This window comes from Epargyreus clarus, unplaced genomic scaffold (assembly GCF_041222505.1).
Source record: "Epargyreus clarus isolate Ecla_fem2 unplaced genomic scaffold, WU_Ecla_fem_2.2 ptg000013l, whole genome shotgun sequence".
NCBI lineage: Eukaryota > Metazoa > Arthropoda > Insecta > Lepidoptera > Hesperiidae > Epargyreus > Epargyreus clarus.
This window is the reverse complement of record NW_027332221.1, coordinates 767,486-794,806: the sequence shown is the minus strand read 5'-3', so window position 1 is coordinate 794,806 and position 27,321 is coordinate 767,486. Positions and strand designations below refer to the sequence as shown.

The window sequence follows — 27,321 nt, the reverse complement described above, 5'->3', positions numbered from 1 at the left end:
GCGAGTTAAAAATTCGGACAGAGTTATACCGGTGCCCTTGAGCTTGCTTTTAGCTTTCCACACCTCGGATTTAATGCGATGGTCTCTAAAATGCACCAGAACTGCACGGGCACGGTCACCTCCTTGAACACCTAGACGATGACACCGTTTGAAGGAAGACTCGGAGATATGAGTATGGCCTAATTTGTCACCAATTATCCTTACTACTTCACGCTGGATGTCAAGCTCAGGATCCTCAGGAATACCTTTAAATAGCAACACCTTCTGCCGCTGCCTCATATCCATGTTGTCTATTGTTCGGGTGCAATCCACAACCTGCTGGCGAAGCAAATTAAGCATGTTGCCAACTAAATCCTTGAAAGCTTGGAAATCTTGAGCGAGTTGCGTCACTGTGGGATTCGTTGGAGCACTTGCAGCCTTGAGCCGGTCCTCAAACTCTGCCATTCTTTTGTTCCAGTTCAGTTCCAGTTCATTGACATTTGCCATGTTGAATGTGGAAATTGTGCAAATCAGTGTAGTGAAAGTGATGAAAGTAAGGCTGCACAATTGGTACTTGTAGTGCTGAAGGATGGTGCAGGTAAAAATATTTTAGCACTTAATTAAACTAGGCATTTATTATGCCAAATTGTCCCCACAATAACTAGTTAGCAAAATAAAACTTTTAATAAAATGAATATTTATTTAAATCATACTAATTGAATTTAAATACAGGAGGGAAAAAATCAGCTGTTTACAATTTAACACCTACCCTCGAAAAACATTTGTTTCTTCGTTGAGTTTCTTATAACTTCTTATAATTATATTATATTCTTATAACCCGCAGGCATATACAAAATAAATACATTTAATTTCTTTTTTCCACAGTGGATGAAGCTAGCGTACTCAAACGCCTCAACGCTCTGACTCTGAACAATGCGTCTGATGGAAACTGTTGTTCTTGCTGTGGTGTTGGACCCTTCGAGACCTGAGCACAGCAAACCTCCCATTACAAGCAACATTGGCACACACACAACCTGAAGAGAAAGCTGTTTGGGAAGTCTCCACTATCATTGGGGCAGTTTAACTCTCGGCAAGGTGAGAATAATATAGAAAGCAATTGCAAGCGATGGAGATGAGGGGTCCGAAAATGAATATCATATTCTTAAGTCTAGCTATAACCTCTTAGGAGGGAACAAATTTTCATAAGTATGAATACCTAACCCCTCCAAAGATACAAAATTGTGTATTTGATGCAGTGATCCTAGATCTCTCACTGAAAAGAAATGGGCTCATAAAGCCCTAATTTATATGAACAGCTTCAAAGAGAATAGGACTTGTATGTTAAGTCTTTTTGGTAGGCTTTATAAACTGGTGCATATGAGTAAATGTCCTACAAATAAAACCATAAGCATAATTATTGTGTCATAGCTAATAGTCTTTAATTATAACTATTTTTATTTTTTCTCATGTTCATGTTGTATTATAAAACTTTAATATTATTGATCTCATTGAAACGTAAACAAACAAAATCGAAATGCAAGAAAAGCCTAGATATATTTATTGTGTAACCCACATAGTATTGTCTTGCAGATGACTCCAGTGTGTCCGGTAGCGATTCAGAAGCAGAGGAGACCAGTCAACCGTCCAATCCTGCAAGTGACCTATGTGCAGCGGCCACCAGACACTGTAAAGCTTTCTACACCAACCACTCTAGCCAGGTGTTCTGCACTTATAGATATATACTGCATGATAAAAAGGTATATTTCATTTTTTTTGAGATATGATTGTAGAGTTAGTGTGTTGTTGTGTTAATTTACAAATCATAAATATACCCCATTGTTTTCATATAAGCTTAGTATAATTTCATTACATGTTATTGAAACAAAAGGTATAATTATTTTATTTCACTTCATTTCGTCAGTGCTGTCACAAGACATAATAAAAATTACAGACAATTTTATTTTAATTCTTTTTACTAGTGAAGATTGCTTATATAGTTTAATTAACAGATTTATTATAAACTGGTGAAGTTAAAAGTAGTCACAAAGTCTATTTAAATAATGAATATCAAACTTTTACATTGATTTTTAATTTTACATTAATGAGTGACTATTGTATGTAACATGTGTTACTTATCTTTTTATGTTTGTCATAAATAATGATTTTAATATAACTTCAAATAGGAGGCTCTGTATTCAACCGCTATGTATGTATGTAAATTGGATTGTCTGTGTTTTTTTTAAACTTCTCATCCAATTTGAATGGGGTTTTGGTTAACTTAAAGTATTTGAAACAAGGAAGCTTTTAATATTTAAATTATATTAAGACTTTTTTAAATATCCACTCTATCCAGGAAGAGCTATCAACTGATGGTGATGGTAGCGCATGGATGGAGCGTTGTACACGGCTGTCCATCCCTGGCTTCCAGCGCTGGGCCATCCTCATGGTCTCCGGTGGCCATTTTGCTGGTGCTATCTTCTCAGGTATATCTGAAAATAAATATTTAAAATATATAGGCATCTGAGAATATTGTATTATTATACATTATTTTTTATTTGCTGTAATATACAATATAGATTATAGTAATGTAAAAATATATACATTTTATATTTTATAAAAATCTAAAATTATGAGTGTACCTAATGTATTAATCACAACAGGTTTGTGGTATTAAGTAGGCAGACTTTATTCATCATTAAAAGTTAGTAATAATATGAGGATGTTATGATATCACATAGATTAATTATGTAACTGAAGTTAAAATATTTGGAAAATGTAAGGAAATAAAAAAAATACATGCTCAATTATAAGTTTTATATCTCAATGTTTTATTATAGGCTACATCATTGTTTTATATTTCTATCATTGTTTAACAATTTTATTATACAAATACGCAGTAGTCTACAATTATACCAACTTACTTCTTCTTGTTTTCATCAGGGGGTGTGGCGGTGGTTCATAAAACATTGCACTCGTACGTGACGAGGCGGGGCCAGGAGCAGGCGCAGGCGAACAGAAACTCACACGGCAACGCCCCGAGATCAGGTGGATCCAGTCTGAGGAGATACAATCAGGCGCAGTTCCTGGAGGTAGGTTGCTTACCATCAGATGGACTGCATGCTTTTCTGCTATTCCTGTAATATAAAAAAAAAATTGTAAGTCTTAAAATTACACCTAAAACAAATTTGTTTTTTAAGCCATAATGTTTGACTTGGGTTTTAATTTCCAGCACGTCCAAGAAATCGTACAAAGTTGGGAAAAGGATCTTGTTGGTTGTTCCCTGGTACTGGGCAGTGGGTCCTATGAACCAGGCGGCTCTCTTTGGGAAGAACTCGTCAATAACTAGAGACGATATGCGCGTGTTAGAAAATCCCTAAGACCCATGTTAAAATATATCAGATAATTCAATTTATTTAGGAAAAGCTAATGATTTTAGAAATATAGGTACGGAGTCTATGTAGTTTTATTAATCGTGTAAGGGATGTTTTTAAAAAAAACAATAATACCCTCATAAATTTATAGTTTATTTTTAAGGTTACATAACACCTTTACATTTGTTACGAAAAAGAGAACTTTAGACTTAAACAGGACATAATATCTTAATATTATATTATTATACATTTACAATGACAGAGTAATTGGAAGGTAATTAGAAATAATGACCAGTAGTCTTACTAAAACGTAATCCAAAAAAGTAGTATAAGTAATACTAAATAGTTAGCTTAAAAAAATAGCAAGTACACAATAAATAATCACAAACAATTGAATTACAGAGGAATATAACAAATATTAATTATTAGATACCTAATAGTCAGTACACAACAATTGATTACAAAGACAATGAAAATAAAATTATATTAAGAAGTAATTAACTTACGTAAGTGCGGCGGAAGTCCAAAAAGTGGCTTCCCTTTATTGTCCTTCCTTTTTATATCCTCTGAATTTTACACACACACATCAATTGTGTAGCCAATCAGCATCAAGCATAAGTTATATTTAAATTGTCTGACAGTCCAGTATCACAGCTAAGATTCTTAATACAATAATTGTTTTAAAACATATTTAGATTATTCTTATACATATTGTTATTAATTTTATTTGTGTTTTAATAGCATAAAAGAGTTTATTTATGAATTACCATTATCCAATCAGTGTCGAGAACCCCCTTGACCAATCGTATTTGATGCAAATCAACTAATGAACTATACTCATTGCACATTTTAATTTCTATTTTTATTTATTTTTCTTTCTCAACCTCTAAACTAAAATTACTTTAAATATTATATTTTTTTAACATTTTAAATCATGTCTCATATATAGTAAATAATGATAAATCATAAATACATAAAAATCACTTGAGGTAAATAATCATTAAACCTTCTTAATAATAATGTAAATATTATTATAAATAGTACTGTATATTTGCTGATACATATAATTAAATAAGACTTTTTTAAACATTATTACATAATTACATAAGTTATAAAGTGCTGATTTTAAACCGGAACTTCGTTCCGAGTACTGTAAGGATCTAACCCTAGTGCCATCTAGTGTCGAGTAGGATTATTTTATTTCGATCAAAGCAGTGATAAAAATTGTAAGTGATTGCTAAACTAGTGCCATCTAGTTTTAATTGATACAATCATTTTGATCAATAGAAAACTACAAGTTATCGCTAAACTGGTCCCATCTATATTTTATAAATACAAAATGTTTAATGGCTATCAATAACAGTACCATCTGATAATTTGGTAAAACATTTTACAAAGCATTAAAAGGAACTCTACTTATAAATTGTCACGCGTTAGAGCTCTACCCTTTCCTACGCGAAAACCAACGTATAAGGAAGTGAAAAGGGTGCATGAGACAGTTGCTAGTATTGAGGTTTATGGTGAGTATTTTTGACTTTTGTTTAGCCGTAAGAACCTGTTATAACAAAGACGCACGACGGAACGGTCACTATACTGGTTTCTTTTTTATTGTTCAACCTAACGATTAGGCAGACGTACTACCTGATGAAAATTAGTCAACATCGCCTATGGACATTTGCAACACCAAAGGAGTCGCCAATGCATCGCCGGCTTTGTATGAGAGCTCTTTTTCACCTTTTTTGAAGAGTTCCATGACATAGCGCTCCGGGAATACCTCAGGTCTGACCCCGACCAGACATTCATCAGAATGATGAATTTCGATATCTGGTCCGGGTGTGTTTGCCTTTATGAGTGTCCATGATATATGACGCAAAGAATCCTAATGTGGCGCTGTGAGTGTAGAAAGCGTCTTTTTTAAATTAATAAATAAATCTATTCAATGTTTTGTCTATCAGAAACTTCGATCACTAATAAGAACTAGATACACAATCAGCGACAAAAAAATGGCGCGACGAAAAGAGCACCCAAATAGACATTTGGGTGCGCTTTTAGGTTAGTAGTGTTTGAACGTTCGGAGAATAAACATGCCTCAGTGCTCGTTCAAAACTGCAAAAATCACACGTCTAGTGTACGCTAACAAATGATGGAATATCGTATTTTCGGTAAGTATTATTATTATAAGTAAGTAATTGCTATCACTCAATTATAAATACTGCTATTTCGTTCGTAAATAATTTATTTTTAAGTTTTAAAAATTATCAACAAAAATCAACAGAATGTATAAACCATTTAAATTGTAAAGTCTGTTAGTAAACGTACAATTCTTACTATTGCAAGCCCACTTGATTTGTTCGGGTTACATGGTGACTCTGTTCTAACTTGAATGGAGACGCTATTGTTTTATATTTTTTCTTTAATTTAATTATTTTTTTTTCTATTTTTTGTTATATAAAAATATTTGTTTTGTATAATAATTAAACATAGGCAATGAGTAAATAGTAAATGAGTGAAATTAAATTATTTTAAGTAAATTATTATTTAATATATTTTATGATGTCTTTTCATCCAACTGCCGCGACAATAGTCATAGAATTATTATAATAAAGTCTATTGTCGAAAGATACACTAAAATAAGATTGCTTAACATAGCCAAAAAAGATACGGAAAAAATAAAAATCCATCGAAAAGACTGTTTTCCAATAAACTCACTTTATTCAAGGGAATTAATGGCATCCTGTTGATTCCATATTTTTATTTTTACTCGACTGCCAAGGAAGGGTTATGTTTTTTGCACGTATCTTGTATGTATCTTTATAAGCGGACTTTAGCTGCACTGCATTTTATTCCCTCGGATCTAACATACGGCTGGGTGAATTTCGACAGTTAAGGTGTCATTATATTCGTCTCAAATATCCAAATGTCCTTAGATAGGTGTTGGAAAAAACTCTAAATTTAAGAAGAAATATACAACGGATATCTGTCACTACAAATTAAGCAAGTAATTTAATTAAAATAATCAAAAACCCGACTGCACTATAAAGGCTGAAGTAGAATTTTCAAAAACAGTGAAATAGGCGTTTCATCATTTTTTAGCAAGAAAGCCAAAAAAAAGTTTTATAATAGGTATCTGCTTCAAAAACAAAAGATGTTCAAACAATATTATCCTATTTTATCTTCGTAGGGCTCATTTACGCTATATAAAGAACCTATGTGTAAAATTCCAGCACGCTAAAGATCCGCGGTTTCCCTTTACGTTGGTGTCTGGCGCAGCAACTTACGCATTTAGTCAGACAGTCACCTCGATGTGTTATACACATGTATATATCATATAATATGTGTGTAATCACCTTTTAATTTCCTTTATTTTGATACCCCACTCTATAGTTTTGGTTAACTTTTTTTAAAACGTGTTACTCTTTCGGAAAAAAATCCACCATTTACGATTTATAGAATATATAACTTCAGTAATTCAAAGTTCTAGTAATTATTTTATATCGTTAGGGGTAGAATTTCATTATTTTTATCCAACAAGCCAGATACAAAATTTCATAGTGTTTGCGTCAAAATTGACGGTTGTTCAAATTAACTTTTAACCCTTATTTTGCCCTCTATGGGGTTGATTTTTCGGAATGGGATAAATAGGTGTGTCTTTATTCCTATCCAGAAAGCCAAATACTAAATTTTACAGTAGTTGCTTCAAAATCTAAATAAAATAAAAAGGATTTGAAAAAAACTGTCATCCCCTGTTTTACCCTCTTAGGGGTAGAATTTCCAAAAGGCCTTTCTTAGTACTTATTTACGCTATATAGCGAACCCATGTGCAAAATTTCAGAACTCTAAATTAAGCGGTTTTGGCTGTACGTTGATTTCTGAAAAATGAAAAAATCATTTAGTCAGTCAATCAGTCAGTCACCTTGCTATTTTATATATATACAAATTATATGTTTTTATAATCTCCGTTTAATTTCCTTTCATTTGATATCATACTCGATAGGTTCGGTAAACTTTTTTTGAAATATTACTATTTCGCGCCAAAAATCCGCCATCTTGATTTTTTTTTCTAACACCTATCTAAGGACACTCGGGTCATTGAGACGAATATAATGACACCTTAATTGTCGACATTCATCCAGCCGTTTGTTAGATCCGATCAAATAAATAAAGACAAACATACAAGATACGCGCGAAAAACATAACCCTTCCTTGGCAGTCAGGTAAAAATAATTGAAATAAATGTTGGTTTACTACATATTTATTTAGTCGTGGGCAATATATTTCGTTGGATAACGGCGTAAACAGCTTGTTGATTTTTTAATTAAATTACTTGTATTTGGTTATATTTTAATTTTAAACTTATTATATTTTTATTATAATAAATTGTGACTGCATATTACTTACTTTCATTGATAAATTATTATTATGTTCATTAAAATTAATTACTTCGACCTAATAAAAATATTAAAAGTAATGACAGTTCGTCTCCACTAATTCCTTGTCCAAGTGACAAACCACGGTCGTCAATTTTTTTTTTCTTTGTTTTTAGCGTCAATTTGACGCCAGTTTTTAAGTTCATTTTTGTATGGGATTGTGTATCTAGTTCTTATTAGTGATCGAAGATCAGAAATCTATATTTATCAATTTCTGTCCATTAGTATTTGTAAATTAACGCATATTCTACAGCAATGAAAAGATTATCCTAATGTAATAAAATTTCTAATATACAGGGTGAATTTTTCAAACGGGCATTCAGGGCCAAATCCGAAACTATAAGGATCAGCGAAAAATGCTGAAAGGAGTTACGAGGCCGATTTTGATAAAAACTAAAACTGCATCCTTAATTTTTTAAAATATCTTTTTCCTTAGCCGGGAATCGAACGAGTTCATTTTGAAAACAATTACACCCTCTATATTATTCCACTATCTGATATTATAAGGATCAAATTCTGGGAAGTAATGTTATGTGACAAATTAAAGGAAAAGGAAAATTTTGAAGAAAATACATATTTTTCCATACATTGGCATACTAATCCTTAAGGATTATACATAACAAATGATTTATGTATAATTGTTTAGAAACATGCATAAGTCATACCATTGAAGAATTTGTTGGTTAATTAACTAATTATTCGATGTTATGACTATGATATATGGCTTAGTATGAGAAAGTAATGGTTTGGCAAATAGGTTACCGCCGTTTTTAGGATCTATTTTTTAATAAAAATAGATAACTGATGAAATAATATATCCTTATTGTTTGTTGTTTACAACTTCAGACTAAAATTATCGCGGAATTGAGACATTTTATTATGTAACGGGTACTCACGATATGCGTTTTTTATTGCCGATATTTCGACCCAGTTGCATGGATCGTGGTCACGGCGAAACTGAGGTGGAGGGGAGAAACCGTTGACAAGTACTAGTGGTAGATTAATCTATCTACCCTACGTCTAGTTCGTTTTTCTTTTCTAGGTTTCATATCACGCAACTGGGTCGAAATATCGGCAATAAAAAACGCATATCGTGAGTACCCGTTACATAATGAAATGTTTAAAACTTCGTTTCAACGTTAAATATGATTTTCTATAACTCTTTGTTTAGTAATCACTCGGATTTGACTCGAAAGTCATTCTTGCAAATTGTCAACTTTACATTTGTATTAAACGAAAATCCGCCTATAGCAAGTTAAATCAATTATCATGGTCATAAAAATAACCTTAACTAAGTCGGACATAAAAATATAAATTCTTGGAGAACAAAACGTCCGTTTCGAATGATTTGAAACATTGAGCCAAAAAATTATTAATACGCGAAATGTTTAAATTATTAGATTATTTAATTTACACGCTCCAGTTAGGAATGTGCGCGTAAAAGAGAATCAGCACCCATGGGTGACCTACAACTTTAGGTTAATGATGAGAAAAAGGAATGAAGCACAAACTCGTGCGCGTAAAACTAACCGTGATTCTCATGTACTTTACTACAAACAACTGAAAACAGCCGTTGTTACTGCGCTGTATCGTGAGAAGAGGGCTTATTTTAATTATTACGTCAATTCGAATGTAGCGAATCCCGTTCGTCTGTGGAAGCATTTAAAAAACCTTATCACATTTAAACCCTCCAGTAGCGTATCTCTTTCGACGGACTTTGGTGACGAATACGGACGTATGTAAAGTCATAAAAACATTACATTCGAATGCTATAGGTACAGATGGAATTTCGCTTAAAATGCTGCTAATGACATTGCCGACAACCCTCGATCTTATAACAGACATCGTAAATACTTCGTTTATCACCGGTACTTATCCCGACCTATGGCAGAAGGCGCTGGTAAGGCCCATAGCAAAAAAAAATAACCCCCAAGTATTAGCAGACCTGCGGCCCATCAGTATTAGACCAGTGCCGAAGCCTTTAAAAATGGTAAAAAATGAAAAAAAAATACAATAGAATGAAACCCATTGGAAAAGGAGGGGAATATGATCAAAATGAAAGGAAAAATAATTTACGGTCGATCCGAGTTCGGGAAGTGGGAGGGGGTGAGTTTTTAAGGGTAAAAAATGGTTTATCTTGATTTCCGGCTAATCTACACGTCCTATGCGAAAAAGTTAAATGGCAAAGTTGTAGGTAATAAAAAGGTCTAGAACTTTAAAATAAAAGTAGTAATATTTTCTTCTCTGAATATTGTGCCACGAAGTGCTGGAACAATTTGCCGCCGCCAATTCGTTGCCTGAACACACACACACACACACACACACACACACACACACACACACACACACACACACACACACACACACACACACACACGCATACGTCTTTCTCATTTTACTGTTATTTACTTTTGTTTTTTTAGTTATTTACTGTAGATAATACATTTAGTATAGTGTAATTGGTGTGGCATCGTTGGTCAGAGTTGCACGACGTACAGGGCCGCACTGAAAACCAATCGCCGGAGTCTGTTATTTCTCACAGGCATCGGCAGAGACTGAGTGCGACCATTTTTGCTGCTATACTGTATCGTTTACGTCACGTGTTATTTTATTTGTTATTATTTTTATTGTATCCCTTCCATTGTTATTATTTGCTTTTGTATGTTGTAACTTGTATAGCATGTAAAATAAATGGTTTCTTTCTTTCTTTCTTTCTTTCTAAATTGATGAATGGCGGGGACTTAACTGCCAAATTAATATGAAAAAAATTTGTATTTTATTAAAATTGAGGCTTTTCCTTTAGTTTGTCATTTATCATTACTTCCCGGATTTTGATCCTTATAAGCAACACTATCAGATAGTGGAATAATATAGAGGGTATATTTTTTTCAAATGAACTCGTTCGATTCCCGGCTAGGAAAAAAGTTATTTTAAAAAAGCAATGATGCAGTTTTAGTTTTTATCAAAATCGGTCTCGTAACTCCTTTCAGCATTTTTCGCTAATCCTTATAGTTTCGGATTTGGCCCTGAAGGCCCGTTTGAAAAATTCACCCTGTATATAAAAAGCAGTGACATTATTAATACTCGATCTCATCCTGGAAACTTTCAGGCGAAATATTTTATTGATGAGTGTAACAATATTACATTTATTAATGCTCATATTTAATTAATTAAATTGTAGATACAATGGAGTTATTCCAAAAGGCCTTGATTGCTTCTACGAGCAAATCGACTTTGAAATCAACCTCGGACACGAATGTTGACCGCCCGAAGAAACAAACCAAGAGCAGTCCTAATAAGCCCATTGATAGAGCTAAGTCAAGGTATTTATTTTAGGTTCAAATTCACTTTTTAGTTAATATGGATAAGATAAAGGAGTTCTTAAATTATTGGATTCTTACGGTTACCTATACCATACCTCAAGGAAAATGACCCTATTACTAAACCTTGCTATCTATCCGTCTGTCACAAAACTCTATAATACTATAATACTTGATTTTTGGATGCCGCAATAAGAGCAAATACTAGTGTTCAGTTTTGTCTATGGTTCTACGTATTAATTATCTGTCGTTGATATTAATTTTAATCTGTAGGTTTAAAAGCATAGAGATTTATAGTTTGAAATAGTTCGTTGTAGTTCCGTTGTCGTCGTGTCGTTCGCGGTGGCGGGAGCCTGATGGCTTCCGCCACCGGGATTTTTTCTTGTTCGAGAAGCTTCGGAGTCGTCGGTCGCGTTCGCGCATATTTGTCGTTTTAGTTATACTCCGAAGTAGAAGCCACTATTCGTATTCGTAGCGTTTCCTTTAAATTCGCGTTAACTTCATTGTTCGCGGTGCAACGTGCTGAAAGATCGACGCCACGTGAGAAGAGGAAGAAGGTAGAGGTAACCGGTAGACCATTCCGAGGTAAGACTAGCTAGCTCGAGCTTAGGGTGAGTTGAAGGTGCCTTATACCTAGTACAAGAGGCTGCGCCCATCAGCAGCAGGTGAGTGCGTGACCCTATAGCACTTTGCATCTTATTTTCGTATATACAGTCCACTTAACCTTCTTCGGGACACGGTCATCCTGTCCATCGAAGAGAGGAACATTCGGTTCCTTATTTGTTCTAACGGCCGCGGAAATCTTAATATTTTCGGTCTCGGAGCCGAATGCATAACATTTTTGGTCTTCGAGACGAATTCACCACATTTTTGGTCACTTCGGCGGATCTTAATAGTTCCATCGTCCTAAACACCATTTTTGCTATTTTCCGTCGACCGAACATAACGAACATTGAAATTAATTTTATCGTGTCGTATTTCGCTAAAGGAACGAACATTTACGTAAAGTGGCTTCTAAATTTGTCGTTTCGTGTCGTATTTCGTATTAGATTTGCTATTTTGTATTGCATTTCTATAAAATTTCGTAATTTTCGTTTTGTCGATTAACATTTTATGTTGAGGGTGGGTGTGATTCTTTACAACTCATCACTTTGTTAGTTGTACTTAGGTCCCGCCATCTTTGCGCTATTTTTATTAATAGTCGTTGGTTGTCAGTATTGCATTGCGCCATATTTATTTGTCGTTGGTCATATTGTCAATACTGTCAAATTGTATTAGACTTTGACGTATTATTGTGTCGAAGTCAGCTGTCAGTGACATTGCAATTATTTGCTATTGTTGTCGATTTCGTTAAGTTTATAAACTTATATCAATTAATGACAATGTCTACTGGGAGCAACGAAAGTGGCGCAAGTGATGGGGACGTTAATAGGATTGCCCGGGATTACAGTATGATGCGATTGGAGTATATAGCAGGATCGGATATGACAGGCTGCGTTGAGGAGGACCTTAGGGAACTTTCAAATGAATTCCATAAAGCGCAAATAAATTTATTGCGTTCATTAAGTGCTGCCCAACGCCAGTCTGAAATTGGTGTAACTGCATCATTTGATACAAAATTTAGAAGTGTTTTGGCCCGTCTGCGGCATTCAAATAGTGACCGTCAGATTAAACAAGAAGTAGTTTCGGGTTTTGCTAAGCTGCCTAAAATTAACATTAAGCCATTCGATGGTAAGCTAGAAAATTGGTTATCTTTTAAACAATTATTTGAGTCGTTGATCCATAATAGAAATATTCCTAATGTGGAAAAGTTACATTACTTGTTAACTTGTGTCGAAAATAAAGCGTATGATTTAATCAGGAACTTTCCACTCACGGATGAAAATTATACAGACGCGTATGATACACTTAATAAATATTATAATAAGAAGCGCTATATAACGGCCTCCTATTATCAAAAGTTGTTGTCATGTGAGCCAGTGAAAACAAAATCAGCTGTAGAACTTGAGCGTGTTCATAGAACTTTTGTGGAGAATTTAAGTGTTTTGGAAAAGTTTGGATTACCAGATAAGAACTTCATGTTGTTCCATTTATTTTGGTCAAAATTAGATCGGGCCACAAAAGAATCATTTCAATTAGAATTTAATTCAGATGAGATACCAGAGTTCACTCAAGTTCAGGATTTTGTTGAGAAACAAGTTAGGGCATTAAGTGAGGTAACTCCGAACCCAATATTAAGTAATGTAGGAATATCAAAAGAACCGAAACCAAGTAACTTTAAAAAGTCCAAATCCTCATTTGTCGTGTCGGGAGTGACTTGTGACTTTTGTACTGGCCAACATAGTCTTTCATCATGTAAGAATTTTCTAAATTTAGATATAGATTCTCGATTTAAATTCATTAAAAATAAAAATCTTTGTATCCGTTGCTTTTCGAAAACTCATAGGGTAAAAACTTGTCGAGTCCCTATAAGTTGTGGTGTATGTGGGTGTTCACATAACACATTGTTACATTTTAAAAAATCGGTTACACCGTCCGCTGATAGCAATTCCCAACCTGATACTGAAGTTGTTAGTTCCATTAATAATAATGCACAACTGAGTAATATTGTTTTAACTTCTGTCGGTGGTAAAAGTACAATCTTGTTTTCTACTGCTAAGGTTCTTATAAAAGATAGTTGGGGAAACTTTCAACCTGTAAGGGTGTTGTTGGATTGTGCAAGCGCTTGCAACTTTATTTCGGTACCATGTGCAAAGCGCCTCGGGTTATGTATTAAAAACACTAAACAATCAATAAATGGAATCGGATCTTCTGTTGCTGAGTCTCGTGGTTCACTATGTTGTGAAATAAAATCCTATAACTCAAATAAAATCGATTTTAAGTTTGAAGCTTTTGTTTTGTCGTCGATATGTAGTGACCAACCTGCACATTTTGTTGATTTTTGTGGTTGGTCACATATTAGGAATTTACCTTTGGCTGATCCAGACTTCGCTCGTCCAGGGGCTATTGACATGCTATTGAATGCGGATATATTTGCTTCATCTCTCATACCTGGTCTGAGACGAAGGAGGCCGGGACAACCAAAGGCTCTAAATACTATATTTGGTTGGATTCTAATGGGTGAGTGTGAGGGAGATCACACACACAACTGTCGTAATAGTAAACAGAGTGATTGTTTTTTCGTCGATAACTCTTATTTATCAAATATAAAATTAGATAACACTTTAAAAAGATTCTGGGAAACAGAAGAGGTTCGCACTCCTGTCTGTAAAATCCTTTCGAAGGAGGATCAAGCCTGTGAAAATTATTTCACTAATAATTATAGTCGTAACGATGATGGTAGATTTGTGGTGCCTCTTCCATTCATGAATCCTGCAGTAAAGCCATCGTTCTCACATTCCCGTGAAATTGCTTTAAAAAGATTTCTCTCTCTCGAGCGAAGACTTAATATAAATGTTGAATTTAGAGATGCCTACGTTCGGTTCATGAATGAGTATGAGGTTGCCGGTCATATGGAGCAGGTGGATCCCCCGACTTCAAGCGTTGGGAAGTTTTATTATATCCTTCATCACGGAGTATTGCGACCAGATTCTGTTAGCACCCCACTTCGTACTGTGTTCGATGCAAGTTGTAGAGATGCTAATGGATTGTCTTTGAATGATACGCTACTTGCTGGGCCTAAACTGCAAACTAATATTTTCGATTTACTTATTCGGTTCCGTTGGCATGCTGTCGTTTTTACTGGTGACGTCAAACAGATGTATAGACAAATCTTGGTTTGTAGAGATGACACCGAGTACCTACGCATTCTGTGGCGCCCATCTGCTGACGGTCCTATACGTGACTATAGGCTTCGCACGGTCACTTATGGCGTATCATCTGCACCGTTTCAGGCTCTTCGTGCGATCGCTCAACTAGCAGAAGACTCTACCCAAGAACTTCCGGCGGCTTCTACAGTTCTTAGTAGAGACATTTATGTCGATGATATCGTGTCGGGCGCTGACTCGGTAGAGCAAGCTCTACAATTGCGCTCGGAACTCACCAAAATTTTGTCGTCTGGTGGTTTCCATTTAAGAAAGTGGACATCTAATTGTAGTGAGTTTTTCGTTGATCTTCCATCTTCTGACTTATACTCAGAAGAATTTAAACATTTCGAAGAGATGTCAGACCTCTCCTTAAAAATTTTGGGACTTTTATGGCATCCGCAATCGGATGATTTTAGATTTCGTGTCGTCAACCCCGATGACTCTAGGTGCACCAAACGTACCATACTCTCCCATATTGCGCGGATTTATGACCCTTTGGGATTTCTAGCGCCGATTACGTTTTATGCTAAATATCTTATGCAACTTCTTTGGACTTCGGGAGTTTCATGGGACGATAATGTGCCACCTCACATTGCACACGAGTGGTTGCGATTTAAGTCTCAATTGTCGTCGTTAGTTTCGATTACCATTCCTCGGCGTATGGTAAATTCTTTCGTGTCGTTACAGTTGCATGGCTTCTGTGACGCTTCAGAACGTGGCTATTGTGCTGTCACATTCTTTCGTGTCGTTGAGGCGGATGGCTCTACATCCGTTCATTTTTGTTGCGCAAAGTCGAAAGTCGCGCCTTTGCGAAAATTGTCGATTCCAAGATTGGAACTTTTAGCTGCTGTCTTGTTATCTACTTTAATGGAATCAGTGGTAGAGGCTTTAAAACCATTTCATGCAGTTCAAGAACTTTACGCATGGTCTGACTCTACTGTCACTTTGGCTTGGATTAAATCTTGTCCATCCAAGTGGAAAACGTTTGTGGCGAATAGAGTCAGCCACATTCAGAGTAGAGTAGCTCCTGACCATTGGCGTCACGTGAGCTCTAGTTCGAATGCTGCTGATATTGGTTCTCGTGGTACGCTTCCAGCTGACCTCGTTGACTGTTCCATGTGGTGGAAGGGCCCTTCATGGCTTGTAGAGCCAGAGAATGATTGGCCTTCTTCATTATTGGTAGAACAGGACACAGACTCTATCGCAGAAGAACAAAGGATTCTTTTTATTATGTAACGGGTACTCACGATATGCGTTTTTTATTGCCTTAAGGATTCTTAGCCTTCTGTCACCGGAAAAGGTGAATCTCGTTAGCGATTTGTTAAATCGTTTTTCGTCGCTTTCGAAAGTAAAGCGTGTTTTGTCATTTTGTTTTCGTTTCGCTCATAATTTGAGAAATTATAAAAATAAATTTGTCGGTGCATTACAGTCTTGTGAGCTACGTCAAGCTTTTGAGTTGCTCATAAAGCAAGCACAAGTAGAGTCGTTTTCGTTTGATTGTCTAAGTAAAGGTTTGCCTAATTCGCTACCCAAAGCCTTGCGTAAATTGTCTCCTTTCGTTGATGACGCGGGTATTTTGAGGGTGGGCGGTCGGTTAGCTAACGCTAATGTAGAGTTTACCGTTAGACATCCTATTCTTTTACCTCGTAATCATAGATTAACATTTCTTACTATCGATGAGTACCATAAGAAATTTATGCATCCTGGTGCTCAAACTCTACAAAATTTACTTTCGCAAGATTTTTGGATTCTCTCGCCTAAACGAGCTATTCGTTCCGCAGATATTGCTCTCTGTTGTGAGCGTGGTGCGAGAATTTAGAAGTCTTTCTTGTCGTTTTCGTGAACTAGTTACGTTTCAACGTAACTCTTTCTTGTTGTAGGTTAATAATTTGTGTCGTTTTCGTAAGTTAGTTACGTTTCCACGTAACTCTTTCATGTCGTAGTTTATAGTATGTGTCGTTTTCGCCAAATAGTTACGTTTTAACTTAACTCTTTCTTGTCGTAGGTTAAGTAATGTCTATTTGTTTTCGTAAATACGTAGTATTTAGGTGGGCGGTATGTTCAGTTTTGTCTATGGTTCTACGTATTAATTATCTGTCGTTGATATTAATTTTAATCTGTAGGTTTAAAAGCATAGAGATTTATAGTTTGAAATAGTTCGTTGTAGTTCCGTTGTCGTCGTGTCGTTCGCGGTGGCGGGAGCCTGATGGCTTCCGCCACCGGGATTTTTTCTTGTTCGAGAAGCTTCGGAGTCGTCGGTCGCGTTCGCGCATATTTGTCGTTTTAGTTATACTCCGAAGTAGAAGCCACTATTCGTATTCGTAGCGTTTCCTTTAAATTCGCGTTAACTTCATTGTTCGCGGTGCAACGTGCTGTAAGATCGACGCCACGTGAGAAGAGGAAGAAGGTAGAGGTAACCGGTAGACCATTCCGAGGTAAGACTAGCTAGCTCGAGCTTAGGGTGAGTTGAAGGTGCCTTATACCTAGTACAAGAGGCTGCGCCCATCAGCAGCAGGTGAGTGCGTGACCCTATAGCACTTTGCATCTTATTTTCGTATATACAGTCCACTTAACCTTCTTCGGGACACGGTCATCCTGTCCATCGAAGAGAGGAACATTCGGTTCCTTATTTGTTCTAACGGCCGCGGAAATCTTAATATTTTCGGTCTCGGAGCCGAATGCATAACATTTTTGGTCTTCGAGACGAATTCACCACAACTAGAAATAAAAAATAAATGGTTCTCGCATATTTCGCTTTATCCATTGTAATCCGTATCCATAATAGGTAGTAGGTTCATAATGCATTTACTTTTAAGGCTGCTATGATAACAACTAAATATAAATGAAAATTTGGTGATATGGAATCCTCCATGTTTGACGCTTACTTGGCCAATTATTTATTCTATTTTATAATTACTTGCTACTGTATAGATTAATAATTGGTAAGACATAAATACTAAACATAAAAAAAATATGATAATTTGGTCGTAAGGAATCCAATCCAATTCCATCAAATTCAATCCAATTGCTTATTGCGATTTTCGATTTAATTAATCTGCTACTTTCTATTCTAGAGAGCGCGCACCAAGAGAACTGCCAACACAGATCATATCCAGCGAAGATGAAGGCCCATGCTACATAGATTCAGAGACACCGGTCGGTTGGATCAAGACCCTTTCCGAACAGAGTTAAACGGGGTCATAACTAACTCTAGGAAGGACCTGCTGATCAACGATACGTCTATAGTCAGCTGTGAGAGCACTGATAATGAACAGGACGTTGAAACAAAGGAGAAAGTAGTGAAGAAGAAAAAAAAGAAAAAGCCAGAAGAGTGTAAACCGGTTAAGAAGGGAACGCCTAAGATACCGGCTAATATTAAGAAGGTATTTTATTGTTGTTATTAAATTCATTGTTGTTAAAAAAGCATTCATCGTGTGAATCAGAAATAGGATTGTTGTGGTAACTTTTAGTTTATGAGCATTCGGTCCACCTGATTATAAGTGGCTACTGCCATCCATGGACATCTGTAATCAACCCCAGATAAGATCAGATTCTTACCTGAGGTCGCCCCTCAAATGTGCCGCTACCCCTGAGGACTAAGCTGGAATGCCTCGGATAAGTATGTCTACTTATCCGAGGCATTCCAGCACATCCTTCAAACCAGAACACAGCAGCGTTTAACACTGAATTATTAGGCAGAAATAGGTGTGTCGCCGGAGTCGAACCACAGAGGGTTCTAACTCCTTCAAGATTTACACATGATGCGGTAATGACCACTTTCCGTAAGGTTGACTGTGTGCTTCTTTGCTACACCTATCTTGTAAAAAAAAACACTTATTTCTCCATTACAGATGTGGAAGATAATATCAGACAAAGAAGTGAACTCTCTAGAAACGATATTGGAGGGCTGGGAAGCCTCCGATCTCGAGGCCGCGTGTAACACTCAGGACCCGGCGGACGGCAACACGGCGCTGCACAAAGCCGCTATTGCCGAACAACCTGAGATGGTCACCTGAGTTATCATTTTAATAATAGAATACTTCAGTTCTTGGAGTGTTTTATTATTTACATATGTGTATTATAACCTCTCATTGTCCTTTATTTTTGAAATAAGGGTTATTTATTAGTAAAACCTTATTTTGCTACGTTAAACGTCGTGATGTCCCTGTAGTCCCGGGACCAGAATAGGGCTACGGTATCCCCTGCCTGTCGTAAGAGGCGACTAAAAGGGGCTTCCGGGGTAGTGGCCGGCAGGAGTGGGAGCCACCTTGGGGTTTAGTGCGGTAAGAATCGCGAAAGAATAACCCCGTGTCGCTCCCACGGCATAGGGTACCTTTTGAAGGTTTCCCTCTCGTAAACAAAAAAAAAAAAAAAAACGTGAAACATGACTTTAGTATGGAATGTTGCGGGAATACTATCGGTCACGTGACATGTGTAGCATATGACGTTACAATATATTTAACAAGGTTTACTTTTTTATATAATATAGGAGTAGCAGATGAGCATGCAGTCCACCTGATGGTAAGTGTCTACTGCCGCCCATAGACATCTGCAATCAACCACAGATAGGATTAGATATTCCTACCTAAGGTCAGCAACGATTACAAAGTTATTGGTAAACTAGCTTTTACTCGTGAGTTCACTCGCATTCAGAGGTCATTATCTATGCATAGGAAACGATACTTTTCTTAGAATAAAATGTACCCTATGTCTCTTCTGAACCTTTCATAACGTGACAAAATGACGAACCGATTATGTAAATATGGCGGGACAGTGTAACAAACAAACATTCGTATTTTTATTATGATATTGTTATGTTTTGTAACAAACAAAGAAACCAACATTCAGTTACGTGTAAGGGACAGCCCTACACGTTAAGGCTGCATCGCGCCAGCCCTACACCGTTCTCACGCTGCATCGTGTCTTCGCGGAACGGTCAACGCTGACGAGGCGCGTCCCACGTGCAGGTGGCCGTCCGCCATGGGAACAGCTCACCTCCATCGCGGAAAGTGACTCTACCTATCACATCACTTATTTTTATTGTTAGAAGTTGTGTAAAATTTGTGTTGTATAAAATAAACGTATTAATTCGTTCGTGAAATAGACTGCAATTCTTTCCTCGACGCCCAGCTCCCATAACTATTCGTATTTTTATTATTATTGGTAATTGTTTGTTCAGGCAATTGTTGTCGGCGAGCGGGAATCCGTGTGTGAAGAACCACGCGCTACAAACGCCGTACGCTTCGTCGCCGCACAACGACACGCGCGTCGCGTTCAGACTGTTCCAGACTCAGTTCCCGGACAAGTATAACTATGCTAAGGTAATTATATTGCTGAATATATTTGTTAGCAATACCGTACCAGTACCCTTAGTTAGAATGAGGTATTACCTTGGCACGAAAAGGTTCACTGTTAACTATAACTACTTATATTGTGGATTTCCCCACAATACCTATGTCTATGTAACATAAATATTAATTTATTTAATTCATTTACGTAAATGAACTACATTACGTATGTAAGAGAAATAGATAAATGCAGTGTAACAAATTAAAATAATTTAATTTAGTTAATTTGATTATTTTAATTTATTTTGCATATTTATTTCCTTGTTCTAGTCACAAATTCCCGGTCCCCTCACACCAGAACTTCTAGAACTAGAGAAGGAGTGGAAAGCGCAGCAGAAGAAAGCGAACGGCAGCGAGACAAAGAGAAACAGAAGGAGAACAATAAAACCAATAAATTCTTACAACTCACGGACGCTGAGAAGTAAGTTATTACTTATTACCTTTTTGAAGTTTGGGTTTAGATATTTATTTCTCATTAAGAATTAATGACATTCGCTTACATGAGAAAGTTTACAAAAATGTACTATGCTATTACAATTCATTAGAGAGCGTACAAACAAACAAAAGCGGTAGTAATAAAAACCCACATTTTGGGGTACCCACAAAGTTTGGACAAGCGTAGGTAAACACGGATATACAGTTAAACTAGAAGTCCCTTTTGTCGATAGACGATATTATTTATAGTAGATAGATAGTATAGTTTATTTTTTAGATACACGGATGTTTATAATTCTTTATTATTATTATTATTTATTTATATATACAGGGTGAATTTTTCAAACGGGCCTTCAGGGCCAAAACCGAAACTATAAGGATTAGCGAAAAATGATGAAAGGAGTTACGAGGCCGATTTTGATAAAAACGAAAACTGCATCATTACTTTTTTTAAATAAATTTTTCCCTAGCCGGGATTCGAACGAGTTCATTTTGAAACAAAATACACCTCTTTATTATTCCACTATTTAATAGTGTTGCTTATAAGGATCGAAATCTGGGAAGTAATGTTATGTGACAAATTAAAGGAAAAGGAAAATTTTGAAGAAAATACATATTTTTCCATACATTGGCATACTTATCCTTATGGATTATACATAACAAATGATTTATGTATAATTTTTTAGAAACATACATAAGTCATACCATTGAGGAATTTGTTGAAAGATCAAGTAATTATTCGATGTTATGACCATGACATATGGCTTAGTTTGAGAAAGTAATAGTTTGGCAAATAAGTTACCGCCGTTTTTACGATTTATTTTTTAATAAAAACAGGTAACTGATTAATTAGTAAATCCTTGTTGTTTGTTGTTTGCAACTTCGTTTCAACGTTAAATATGATTTTCAATATCTCTTTCGACTTTCGAAAAAGTCATTCTCGCAAATTGTCAAATTTACATCTGTATTAAACGAAACTCCGCCCATAGCAAGTTAAATCTATTATAATGGTTCTAAAAATAACCTTAACTAAGTCGGACATAAAAATATAAATTCTTGGAGAACAAAACGTCCGCTTTCGAACAATTTGAAACATTGAGCCAAAAAAAAATGTTAATATGAGAAATGTTTAAATTAATGAATGGCGGAAACTTAACTGCCAAATTAATATGAAAAAATATGTATTTTGTGAAAATTGAGTCTTATCATTTAGTTTGTCATTTATCATTACTTCCCAGATTTTGATCCTTTTAAGCAACACTATCAGTTAGTGTAATAAAATAGAGGTGTATTTTTTTTTTCAAAATGAACTCGTTCGATTCCCAGCTAGGGAAAACGTTATTTTAAAAAAGTAATGATGCAGTTTTAGTTTTTATCAAAATTGGCCTCGTAACTCCTTTCAGCATTTTTCGCTAACCCTTATAGTTTCGGATTTGGCCCTGAAGGCCCGTTTGAAAAATTCACCCTGTATATATATATATATTTATATTTGTTTATTCTATATGTTATTTATGTATTAGTGTACGATTTATTTCTTATTATTATTTTTATTAAATTAATTTTTTTAGCGCGTTTGGGACGAAGTTGCGAGCGCCATGTAACACATAATTTATTTATTTCGCCTTTAAGTCGTTTTCGAAATGTAATGCATAATTTTTTTCATTAATTACATTAAAAAAGTATGAATTTAGAGTTGAATATACTTGACGCTTTTATACTACAACGAGCTTTTGCCCGCGGCTTCGCTCGCGTTACGAAGTAATATTTTCATCCCCTATTTTATCCCCTTGGGGGTAGAATTGATCAAAATCCTTTCTTAGCGGATGCTTACCTCATAACATCTACCTGCATGCCAAATTTCAGCCCGATCCGTCCAGTGGTTTGGGCTGTGCGTTGATAGATCACTATGTCAGTAAGTCACCTTTGAGTTATACATATATTCGCATTTCATGCTATTTCATAGAATACTTCCCTTCCTCCATTATTAAGCCATTAATCATACACATCCATTTACAGTTGCAAATAAATCCCCTGTAACATTTTTTTTTCCTTTGCAGAACACGTGGTGGCGCAACGTGCTTATTCTGTTTTATCCTATTTTTTTTTAAAGCGTAGCTTGCTTGCACTTTCCTTCTTCTATTACTGGACAATATTTTCCAATTTTTTTTTAATATTTTGTGAGCTACGAATATATTCCTTTTTGCCATTCTGCAAGCTTTACTTAATTTACAATGGCTACCGAAAGTAAAATAAGTGATTTATGTAGGAAACGTGGTTCTATTAAAGCTAAGCTTACGCAATTTTCCACATATTTAGCTGTTGTAGAAAGCTGTGAGAAGTTGAGTCAACGTCAATCCTCAGAATTAGATGTACGCCTAGTCAAAATTAACAACTTATATGCAAAATATTAGCTTTACAGACCGACATAGAACAGCTGGTGGAAAATCCCAACGAACAGTATGAGGAACGAGAGCGGTTCGAGAGCCAGTATTACGAGCTGGTGGCCCGCGCTCATTGTTTGCTCCCGCGCAGCAGCAAGGCAGCTACGGGACTTAATACTTCAACGGTAAGCTCTTGTGGCGGATGCAAAGATGGACACAAGAAACGCGTTAAATTGCCTATTGTAGAATTACGTACCTTTGCAGGTAGCTATCAGAATTGGCTTGAATTTAAAAATACCTTTATTTCTTTAGTTCACAATGATACAGAGATGGACAACATAGACAAGTTACATAATTTACGAGCTTCTCTTAAAGGAAATGCTTTATTGGTCATTGATAACTTAGATTTTAGAGGCGATAACTACAATATAGCATGGGAGCTGCTTTGTCAAAGATTTTATAATAAGCGACTGTTAATTAATAATCATGTACAGGCAATTTTTTCAGTAGAATCCTTTCATAAGGAGTCCAGCGCTTCTTTACGTTACATAATTGATGTGACCAATAAAAACTTACGAGCCTTAGCCACATTAGGTTCACAATCGGTGGATCACTGGCTTGTAGATACATTAATAATAAATATTATGACAAGTAAGTTAGATAATGTAACCAAGCGACAATGGGAGGAAAATAGAAATACTTTAACCGATTCTCCCTCTTTGTCTCATTTCATTAAATTTCTTAGCAATAGGGCTGACTTGTTAGAGACTTTGGAAGAAGGGCAGGTTCCAAAAAACAAACCTGAGTCACAAAAACCTAAAAGTTTTGTTATAACTACTGGAAAAAGTGTTAAACCCATATCATGTCCTTTATGTAAGCAATCTCATTTTTTATTTGCGTGCCCTGATTTTAGAAAATTAACCGTAGATGAACGCGTAAATAAGGTTAATGCGTTTAACGTTTGCATAAATTGTTTACGTCCCGGTCACAAAAGTTTTTCTTGTCGTACATAATACACTTCTTCACGTACATAACGACGTACCCCAATTACAAGAAAGTAATGTTGCCTTATCTGCAAACCATTCCAATAACTCAAACATTGTGTTACTGTCCACAGCTTTGGTGAATGTTCTGGATGCTAATGGGGAGCCGCACAACGCCCGAATCCTTCTGGACAATGGGAGCACGACAAACTTTATAGCTAAGGATCTTTTACACAAACTTAATCTTCCTAGTCATGCCACTGGTTCAAGGGTGATAGGCATAAATAGTCAGGTGTCAAATAGTTCACAATCATGTTCAATTACATTAAAGTCGTCGATTAGTGACTATAAGATTGGCATTGACTGCTTCATTTTACCTGAAATTACTTCTTCTCTTCCTAGTACATTTATTAATATTAATAACTTATCTCTTCCATCCGGTATTCGTCTTGCCGATCCTACCTTTAACATTCCGTCGTCCGTTGATATATTAGTTGGAGCGGAAATATTTTGGGACATTGTAGGCGCGAATCAAATTCATTTGGGTAAAAATAAACCCACTTTAGTAGAATCAAAATTAGGTTGGCTTTTATCAGGTGTGGTACAAAACAACAAAAATAATTTACCTGTACCTGTATGTATGTTCACACAGAATGACCGTTCAGATTTAGACTTGTCGCGTTTTTGGGAACTTGATACGATTCCTATTAAACATGAACTTACATCAGAAGCATGCATACGTGCATGCGAGAATAGCTTCATAGAGTCTACAGTACGTAATAATAATGGGCAGTTTGTTGTTACAATTCCTTTAAAAGAAACGCCTAATAGTTTAGGTAGTTCTTTTGAAATGGCGAAACGTCGAATTCTACATACTTCACATACACAACGTAAGCCGTTTGTGCGCCATCGCGTCTGTGAAGTTCGGGTAGATTTTAGTAATAATACGTGGCGCTACGTTTCTTCCCATGATAATCCCGCTGACCTCGCGTCGCGAGGCCTCAGTGCTGACCGCATAGGAGATTCATCTCTTGGGTGGTCAGGGCCGGACTTTTTAAAATTAGATTCTCCATATTGGCCTTCTGAATATAATTCTTAATTTCTTTGTTAATTAATAAATTATCTAGCCTTACACAACTAAAACGTATAATTGCTTATATTTTCAGATTATAAATAAATGTCGTAAGGTTAAATGTACGTCGGGACCTTTAACGTTAGCTGATCTAAACAACGCCACAAATGTACTTATTAAATTTTCTCAAAAAAATTCCTTCCCTGAAGAATATTCTGCCTTAAAGGCTGGCAAAGCGTTACCCAGTAAAAACAGACTTTTGTGCCTTTCACCTTTTCTAGACTCTGATGACATTATTAGAGTTGGGGGCAGGCTTAGCAATTCATATTACGAATATAATGTTAAACACTCTGTTCTTCTTTGCAGCAAACATCATTTAAGTACCCTTATATTTGACATGCTTCATAAAATTCTTCTACATGCGGGTCCACAATTACTGCTGACTACAACTAGACACATTTACTGGGTCTTAGGTGGAAGAAATTTGGCAAGAAAAATTACTCGGTCTTGTACTAAATGTTGTCGAATAAAGGGGGAAACTATACAACCCATTATGGGAGATCTTCCAAGGGAGCGTTTGCACTTAGAATTTCCATTTTTAGATACCGGTGTAGATTATGCCGGGCCAATAATGATAGCTAACCGTAAAGGTAGAGGATGTAACTTAATCAAATGTTTTATTTGTGTCTTTGTTTGTTTCACCACACGAGCCGTTCATCTTGAGCTAGCCTCGGACTTAACAAAGGAAGCCTTTTTAGCCGCTCTCAGTAGATTCATAGCTCGAAGGGGAAAGCCGCGTAGCATGTTCTCTGACAATGGAACAACCTTTGTCGGTGCATTTAACGAATTGACTAAACTTCTTTCACAGGACCTACTAAGCGGCTGTCTTGAGAAAGGTATTAATTTTCATTTTATTCCCGCCTATACTCCACACTTTGGTGGCTTATGGGAGTCAGCGGTAAAATCTGTTAAACATCATTTAAAACGAACCTTAACCTTAACTAATTTCACTTTTGAAGAAATGGCTACTTGTTTAATTGAAATAGAGGCAATTCTAAACTCTCGACCTCTCACTCCACTTTCCAATGATCCATCAGATCTTTCTCCTCCTACTCCAGCTCATTTCCTTATTGGACGATCTCTGATAGCGTTGCCGCATCAGAACATACGCAGTCAAAATATAAACAGTTTGCAACGTTTCCAGCGGATCCAAGCACTAAAACAATATTTTTGGACTCGTTTCTCTAATGAATATATTTTGTGGCTTCAACAGAAGACAAGGTGGAGGCAATCAAGAGGAGAACTAAGGGTGGGTGCCTTAGTCCTGATCAAGGACAAGTCCGCGCCACCACTTCAATGGCTTCTGGGGCGCATCATAAGGCTGCTGCCCGGAGCTGACGGGGTTGCGAGAGTAGCCGATATCCAAACGCGCAAGGGTGTCATCCGCAGGGCTTACACAATGATATGCCCTCTTCCCGTAACATCATCAAATTTTGAAGAGACTTCAAGGCGGGGAGTATGAACGCGCCACAGCCCTGCGCACGCGATCAGGTGCGGGGAAGCGGTGCGGTGCGGGGAAGCGGTGCGGGGCGCACCTTCCTCCGCCCCCCTCACCAAGACGACGGAGGCGGGAGTTCATTTATCCGCGAGCGACCAGCCAGTCCCTTAAAAACGTTCAAAGCGACCGCACGCTACTATTCTGTAAATTTTCAGTTAATATTATACCAGCTCAAACACAGTATACATCTTTTATTTCGGGGCAGTTACCCCTAACTCAAGGAGATAGGGACTGCACACCACCAAGGGTAATGATTATGGCAAATATCTAATTACCAATGAAGATTTAAAACAAATATTCTGACAATGAACATAAATAAAGTTAAAATCATTGAATTCAACACCAAGAGAAATAGACATGTTAATTATAATGACAATATTATTGACGACACGATAAGAATTAAATTCTTAGGACTACATAAGTATTTATTATAAAATATGTTTTTTTATACATGTCTAAAAATAAATCTATTAAATTTACTTGTTGAAACAGCAGTTAATGACATAATATCAGTGTTCTTGCCTCACGAATTATGTTTTGAGGAAACCCCACTAACAGAACTTGTCTTAGAGCGAACAATATGCAAGCAATATACATTTTGCAATTTATTAATTTGAATTGAAGATATTTGAGTAAACCAC

The 27,321-nt window shown here is 36.2% G+C and overlaps 2 pseudogenes; both read left to right on the top strand.

The window, feature by feature from the left end:
• LOC140746641 (tRNA endonuclease ANKZF1-like) overlaps nt 1-20,676 on the top strand; it is a 28,031-nt pseudogene extending 7,355 nt beyond the window's left edge.
• Nucleotides 20,677-20,678: 2 nt separating this feature from the next.
• Nucleotides 20,679-26,861, top strand: LOC140746640 (uncharacterized; annotated as a pseudogene).
• The last annotated feature ends 460 nt before the right edge of the window (nt 26,862-27,321 follow it).